At 35.7% G+C, this 8,479-nt stretch overlaps 1 non-coding gene across 1 annotated transcript; it reads right to left on the bottom strand.

Moving 5' to 3' along the window:
• Nucleotides 1–987: 987 nt before the first annotated feature.
• Nucleotides 988–1,060, bottom strand: TRNAV-CAC (transfer RNA valine (anticodon CAC)). Its single transcript has one exon. It is a non-coding gene; the product is annotated as a tRNA-Val (tRNA).
• Between the last annotated feature and the right edge of the window lie 7,419 nt (nt 1,061–8,479).

Raw genomic sequence — 8,479 nt, 5'->3', positions numbered from 1 at the left:
TCACCTTATCTGAGAAGGGATTAGAAGACTGGTCGCATTGCATTAGCATGGACTTTGAAATGACAATCTCGGAATCAAATTCCAGTCTCAGCATTCATTTTCCTGTAAATTAGGGCAGGGTGCTTAATTTTTCTGAGAGGCAGTTTCAGCAGTGATACAGTTATATCTGCCTCATAAACAGGAGCAGATCCAGATTTTATGGGACCTAAAGCAATACTTTTGGGAGTGCTCTTTAAGGAAAAGGATACAAAATAGGAATGGTTGTGAATATTTATTTAGAATTAACAAAAAAAAGCACAATAGAAATTTGAAGAAGCTGACAAATTCATCATACATTAAAAAAAATTCAACTCTCTATAATTAACTGCCAGACATATCATTTATTGTACTTTGGCTTTGGCTATATATTCTCTGATTATTTCTTTATAACACTTTTAAATTATTATTTTCTTTAGAGAGAATGCTATTCAATATTTCCACTAGCATGGTTGATTATTTTTAAATTAATAATGACAATTTACAAAAGGTTCTTTCAGTTTCACAAATAAGTATTGATTATGTCATGTGGATTTTAAAAATTATTTTGAAGCTTGAGAAACTTCCATTGAGTTTCTTTTGTATATGAGATATTTCAGATATACTTTCTGTAGTATTGCTATAGGTTTGTGTCCTAGAAACATAAGAATTTTATTAAATTTTATTTTACATAATTCTCATTTTTAAATGCATGATGTTTTTGTAGTCATATATATTACCAAGTATATGCCTGACAGAGAGAAATTCTCCTCTGATTTAGGCGCTGATGAGAACTAAATACTCTTCTTACAATTTTATACTTATGACTAAAAGAATATTCTAATAACAACAAAATCTTTTTTTAAAAAAAATTTATTTATTTATTTGGTTCTTCCAGATCTTAGTTGCTGCACGTGGGCCCCTTAGTTGTGACATGTGAACTGTTAGCTGCAGTATGCATGTGGGATCTATTTCCCTGGCCAGGGATCGAACCTGGGCCCCCTGCATTGTGAGCACAGAGTCCTAGCCACTGCGCCACCAGGGAAGTCCCAAATCTTTTGAGCTCTGTCCTTTTCATACCTCTATTATTTACATATTTCTTTTGTTGCGTATCTCGGGACACATTTATATCCCATCGTGATCTGTGGCTGTAAAAGTTTGTGACATGATGATGGGTGACTCAGCACAGGGCCCGTAGGGGTACCCACCATTCCTATACAGTGGATTCAAAATGCCTTGACAGTACATGAAAGGGGTTTCATCTACTAAATACAAAGTTTATGTATCCCCAACTCAACTTCTGCTACCATCTAGCCAAGATGCCTATGGCTGCTTCAGTGTTCCCTGACACAAAAGGAGAGGTGTGACAGAGGGGAAGTTGTTGCTTGAAGAGATTATCAGTCTTAACTAACTGTTAAAATATTTTAATTGTATAAATTTAACATAATTATAGGGCCATATGAAACAACGGCTACTGTCTCACCTTTGAGTCTTTGTGAGCAAATGGCCCTGAAGTGTAAGATTCATTAGGTACGTGGTAAATCTTCTGGTTTAATGTTTACTGAATGTGTAAATTAAAGAGCGTATTCAACTGTATATATTTTGATATTATCCCCACAAAAGCTACTGACATATAATGCAATAAAGGAATACCACCTATTTTTCTATTTCAAATTCAGAAATTTTTATGCTAATTAGAAGCAAGGTTCTAGATACAATATTAATAAGATTCTTCTTGGTCCTCATCATCAATAAAGAATTGACCAAATATTTCCAGCTTAATTTTTTAAGTCAGAGAGTAACATTTTATTAAAATACAACCATATACATTTTAATTATAAACCTCAGATTAATAATTGATTAAAATATACAAACATCTTGGTAAAATTAAGCATTTTCTGATTTTTTCTGAAATTTCTTTTGACAATTTTATCATGAAAAAAATAACCTGTGATCATTTTACATCGTCTAAAGAAAATAATTTAATAAACCTATTAGGGAATTATTGAAGTTTTTATTATCCTGTAATAACTCCTTAATAATGAAAACATTCTCTTCCAAAGAATCTATTATTATTATCATTTTTAGAGGTCTAGCTTTTTCGACTGAAAAAGATACACAACCTAAAAGTTGAGAATTATTTTATTTGACAGACAGAACTGAGGACTTAAGCCAGGAAGATAACTTCACAGCTCTGAGGGATGCTCTGAAGAGATAAGGAAGGAGACAGGGTATATAGGAGTTTTTGCAACAAAACCAGGCAGTCTGAACAAGACACCAAACGATTACTGTTAATTAAAGAAAAACAGACATCTCAAGTTAATGAATTTAGTGCTTTTCTATGTATGGGAACATGCAAGAGTCTGGGCTCTTTAAAATCATTCCTTTGATATGCACCTCAGCTATCTAGGGCCAGTATCCTGTTCTTTTCCATCCTGAATCCCCTTAGGGTACACAGTCTGGGGCTGCTGCAGTGGCTGATGGCTAATGGCTTGATGGCTGCAACATCCTTTGTTTACTGATATGGTGGGTGACTTTCTTTTTAGACAATCCCCTGGGTGATGATTTTGCATGAATTCCAGAAATTCTGTAACATTTTTATCAGCTTCCTGAAATTCTGTATGTTAGAATTTGCCATTTCACTTGATAATCAATTTGAATTCCATTTCCATTATATTTTGTGATATCTAATATATAGAAAAGTTAGACTGGTCAAACAGACAGGGATACACATTATTGTAAAATAGGGACAGCTGATTTGGGGAAGAGTGTATCAGTCTGCTTGGATCACCATGGCAAAATACCAGACTGGGTAGCTTAAACAACAGAAAATATTTTATCACAGTTTCGAAAGCCAGAAGTCTAAGGTCAAGGTGCAAGCAGAGTTGGTTTCTGGTGAGACCTCTCTTCCTGACTTGTAGATGGACACCTTCTCATTGTGTCCTTACATGGTCTTTTCTCTGTGAATGCATAGAGAGAAAAAGAGAGAGGTCTTTGGTGTCTCTTCCTCTTCTTATAAGCACACCAGTCCTAAAGTGTTAGGTCTCTAGCTTTATGACTTCATTTAACCTTAATCTTCTTTAAAAATTCTATCTCCAAATACGGTCACGTTGGGGGTTTATGGCTTCAACATATGAATTTTGAGGGAACACAATTCAATCCATAACCAGGACTAATATAATGAATTCTCAGTTTATTAAAAATATGTTCATATTAATGTTATTTTGCTCTAAACTCTACATAATGAATATTTAGATAATAAATACCCACTGTACTGTAATTTTTCTTTCAACATGTTACATATTCACTCTTTTCTTGTCTGCATGTGTTCTAAAGAGAAGTCCGATGTAATTCTTATCTTTGTTCCTTTATAACCATAATTCTTTTTCTCTTTTTTCAAGATTTTTCTCTTTGTGTTTTTTTTTTTCGGTACGCGGGCCTCTCACTGTTGTGGCCTCTCCTGTTGCAGAGCACAGGCTCCAGACGCGCAGGCTCAGCGGCCATGGCTCACAGGCCCAGCCGCTCCGCGGCATGTGGGATCTTCCCGGACCGGGGCACAAACCCGTGTCCCCTGCATCGGCAGGCGGACTCTCAACCATTGTGCCACCAGGGAAGCCCTCTTTGTTTAGCTTTTTTGCAATTTGATTATGATACACCTAGGTGTATGTTTTTTTGGTATTTATCCTGCTTGATGTTCTCTGAGCTTTCTTGACTTGTAGTTTGGTGTCTGTTACTAATTTTGGAAAGCTCTCTGTCATTATTTCAAACAGTTCATCTGCACCTTCCCTGTTTGTTCTCTTAGTATTTCTATAATGTGTATGTTTTACTTTTGAAATTGTCTTACAGTTCTTGCATGTTCTATTCTTTATTATTTTCATTCTTTCTCTCTTTTCATTTTAGAATGCAAAGTTTCTATTGACATATTTTCAAGCTCACTAATCCTTTTTCAGCTGTGTTCAATCTACTATTGGACCCATCAGAGGCATTTTTCATTTCTGTTGAAGTTTTTTTTCTAGCATTTATTTTTATTCTTTCCATCTCTCTGCTTATAATACCCATCTCTTCTTTCATGGTGTTCACTTTTTCCACTAGAATTCTTCACATATTAATCATAGTTATTTTAAATTCCTTATCTGATAATTTCAAAAGCTGTGTCTTTTCTGAGTCTGGTTCTGATTCTTGCTTTGTCTTTTTAGATTGTGATTTTCTTGCCTGTTGGCATGCCTTGTAATTTATTATTGAAAACTGGGTAATAGCAACTGAGGTAAATAGGCTTTTAGTGTGAGGTTTCATATTAATCTGGCTGGGCATTGGGCTGTGCTTAATGATTACTATAGCTGTAGGTGCCAGAGGCTTCAAATTTAAGTGTCCTTGTTCTTGTCTTGCCTGTAGTCTTTGGACTTCCCCATCAGTTGCTCCTCAGTTAGTCTGTGTATTGCAGTTATTTTTTTTGGCTGTAAGCCACTGTTATTACACAGGAGTTCTTTTGCTGTGGTGGTAAGGTTTGAAGGATGGCAACAATTCTATAATCCTATGATTGCATCTCAGTCTTTTAGGGGGTAGGCCTGTGCACTTAGGCTGTATCCTTCATAGGGATTTCTTAGTTCCCCTTCTGGTAGAGTAGGCCTTCGTAATGGAGAACACTATGGGCATATTTTAATGGTTACCTTTGCCCTGCCCCTGCCAGTGTCATTAGGGACTATTTCTTGGCTGTTCATCTTGAAAACCTGGTGAAATCCCTGGATATAAAAGCCTGGAAAATGTGGGAGCCCCTCACAAGCCCCAGGGGTTTCTCACTCTCAAGTCAATGCACATTAGCCTCCAGCAATTCATTAAGAGAATTTCCACTTAAATATTCCTACCAGTTTATGACTCTAGGGCCTTCTCCAATAAACAGATCTCAGCTGTGACTCTGGATTTGCTTGTCTCCAGATTTCAGGACAGCAGTTTGCCCTGTGACCTCAGGACCCTTTTCCTGAGTCCAGGAAAAGTCATGGGTTTTCAGTGAATTTTTTCCCCTCATTTTCTTACTAAAGATAGGAGTAATGACTTCTAATCCCTTTACATAAAAGTTGGAGCTGAAACCAGAACTTATATTGAAATTTTGCTTCTCAAAAAGTTATGCCAACTTATAAATTATAGTGTATTAATTTGTAATAATAATAATGAATATCACTTGAGAACTTAGTTTGCATGAGGCATTGTGCTAAGTACTTATATGTCCTATTTGATAGAAACAATATGCAAAGTGGTTGAAGATACGTAGTTTGGAGCTAGGCTGCCTGGGTTGCTGAATCCAGGCTTTATCACTACTATGGGACCTTAGGGAAGTTACTTTTCTGTACCTCAATTTTATCATCTGTTCATGAGGATAATAATAAGACCTACCTCATAGAGATTCTATGAGGATTTAATAAGGTAACACATGAGCAGTGCCTCGTACATTGTGAGCGCTGTGTGCTTGCTATTATTACCTCATGTAATCACATGATAATCCCCCGAAATGAATATTCTTTTGACAGAGAGGAACAAAGCCACAGATGGTTTAAATTACTTGACTAAGTGCTCTTCAGTAGCCAGTCCAGATTCCTAAACTATACCTATGACTTAGAGATAATATAGAAGAAAAATCCCCCATCCTAATTTTCATAATTGGCCACACAATTTTTGTAACTTAATATAATGCTCCTAGCCTACAGAAATGGGTTAATGCTATTTAGAAATTAATTTTTTATATATGTGTAATCCAGATATTGTAGATTAGTTGTATGAATCTCAGAGCCCAGCCTAATCTGCACAAGTTTTGATCGGTAAAAAGTCTTTGTTGTAAAAAATATGAATCTGAAAGTGTTCCGATTGGGGCTCCTGCAGTGTCCCAATACTTTACCTCATCTGGTTAAATATTTGTTTTTTATAAGACCACTCATCAAATATTGAAATGATGGATAGCAAGATCATGCAGGGTTTACTGAGGGCTAGGCAATCTCAAGTCCCTCCATGTGTTCCTATTCAGTTCCCCAGGGAACCAAAATATTTACCGTTTTCATCTGATTCATCTCTTTTAGTTTGGAACTTTCCTTCCCATTGTTTTATTCTATTTGGGTACCTGTGCTTCAAATCAAGCAAGTGTGTTTTTTTAAAACCTCAGCTTGTACTGGCACTGGGAGTACCAGGCAATCACCAACATGATGAACAGATTGTAGGAATAATCAGTATTTACAGCATACGCAACTTCCAGCTTTCATATGCCTTTGTAATTACTGGCACAAGATGCCTCTCCACAAAGTTTTGTGCTTGCTGGTGGATTTTAGAGGTTGTTCTGCTTTCCCAAGTCTAACAGAAAACTGCAAAACATGGTTTTCATTCTCAGGCAAACCATAAAACCTACAGTAAAAAAGAACAAAACTGCCTAACTCTTCTGAGAGGGATTCCCACTTGGTGAATCTTTAAAAGCTCGTAAATCCAGAAGTATATTTATTGCCTTTGATGCAGTTCTCTTCCAGGAGACTCCCCACCTTCCTCAGTCTCTTAAGTCCTGTATTACCCTTCTTAGATATACTGCACCCCAGTAGGATTTCCCTGAACTTTGGTAAAATCCCCACATACTAATAGGTCTTTCATTCCAATGGATATTCAGACCTCCTTCCCAAGCATTCGATTCCTTAGAATTTGGCCCCCGAATCCATTATTGTTTCAATATGTCTCATAATAACTTGAAGGAGACACAGTACTTAAACAGTTTTGACTTGCTGCTTTTTTTTTTTCTTTCCAGAAAGCATTACTCACATTCAAAAGAGGAAAAAAAAAAAAAAAAAACTAGTTTAAGTAAAAATGAGATACTGTGCTATGTGTCTGTGGGGGGTGGGGGGTGGGAGAGGGGTGCACATGAGGGGTGGGAGAGGGGTGCACATGCTTTCAAGTGTGTATGTACCAAATGGGATATTTTGACTGAGAAGAGGGATGAGGCTTTTATTTTCTTGGTGTGTTAAGTTAGGTGCCATCTTTCTCTTAGTAAATAAGTTTAAAATTAAACCAAGAATTTTGTTAAAGCCAATATGTCCCAGAAGGTAGCACATTATCCCTGTATATACATTCAAATTCAATTAATTTGTATAGTGAAGCTTGGAACCCCCTCAGCGAGTAAAGGGTCTTAAATACTTATCTAGTTAAGGTCAAAACATGTAAAAGGAAATAAAAACGTTTGCTATGGACAAAGGCGGGTGGGCAATATGGGTGGAGTTGATGGATATCTCATTGAAGATAAGATTGAACCCAGAATGTTATAAAGGAAGGGGAAATACTGGGAGTGATGTGGATTCAGAAATAGGACTTTTTTTTAAACTGAAGTATAATTAACTTATAACATTTTATTGGTTTCAGCTGTACAACATAGTGATTCAATATCTTTATGCACTACAAAATGATCAACATGATAAGTCTGGTTACCATATGTCACAATACAAAGTTATTACAATTATTGACAATATTTTCTACACTGTACATTAGATCCCCATGACTTATTTATTTCATAACTGGAAGTTTGTACCTCTTAATCCCCTTTACCTACTTTTCCCATCTCCTCATCCCCTTCCACTCTGCCAACCACTAGTTTGTTCTCTGTATCAATGGGTCTGTTTCTATTTTGTTATGTTTGTTCATTTCTTTTGTTTTTTATATTCCACATTAAAGTGAAATAATATGGTATCTGTATTTATCTGTCTATCTTATTTCTCTTAGCAAATACCCTCTACGTCTATCCATGTTATCATAGATGACAAGATTTCATTTATTTTTACGGTTGAGTATTATTCCATTGTAAATATATATATCTATATTTGGCTATTGTAAATAATGCTTCACTGAATACTGGGGTGCTATAGCAAAGATAAACAAATGAGACTACATCAAGCTATAAAGCTTTTGCACAGCAAAGGAAACCATCAACAAAAAGAAAAGACAACCTAGTGGGAGAAGATATTTGCAAACAATATACCAGCATACCTCATTTTATTGCTCTTCACAGATACTGCATTTTTTTTTACAAATTGAATCTTTGTGGCAACCCTGTGTGAAATAAATCTGTTGGCACAATTTTTTCCAAAAGTATTTGCTTATCTTGTGTCTCTCTGTTACATCTTGGTGATTCTTACAATATTTCCAACTTTTTCATTATTGTTATAGTTGTTTTGGTGATCTGTAATCAGTCACCTTTGATGTTACTACTATGACTTGCTGAAGGTTCTAACGATGGTTGGCATCTTTTAGCAATAATTTTTTTTTTAAATTAAGGTACGTACCTTTTTTTTTTTAGAAATAATGCTATTACATGCTTAATAGACTACTGTATAGTATAAATACAACTTTTATATGCACTGGGAAACTAAAAAATTCACATGACTCACTTTACTGCTATATTTGCTTTATCGCAGTGGTCTGGAACCCAACCCTCAATATTTCTGAGGTA

The sequence above is a fragment of the Pseudorca crassidens genome, chromosome 7 (assembly GCF_039906515.1).
Source record: "Pseudorca crassidens isolate mPseCra1 chromosome 7, mPseCra1.hap1, whole genome shotgun sequence".
Taxonomy (NCBI): domain Eukaryota; kingdom Metazoa; phylum Chordata; class Mammalia; order Artiodactyla; family Delphinidae; genus Pseudorca; species Pseudorca crassidens.
This window is presented reverse-complemented; position numbering and strand designations above follow the sequence as displayed.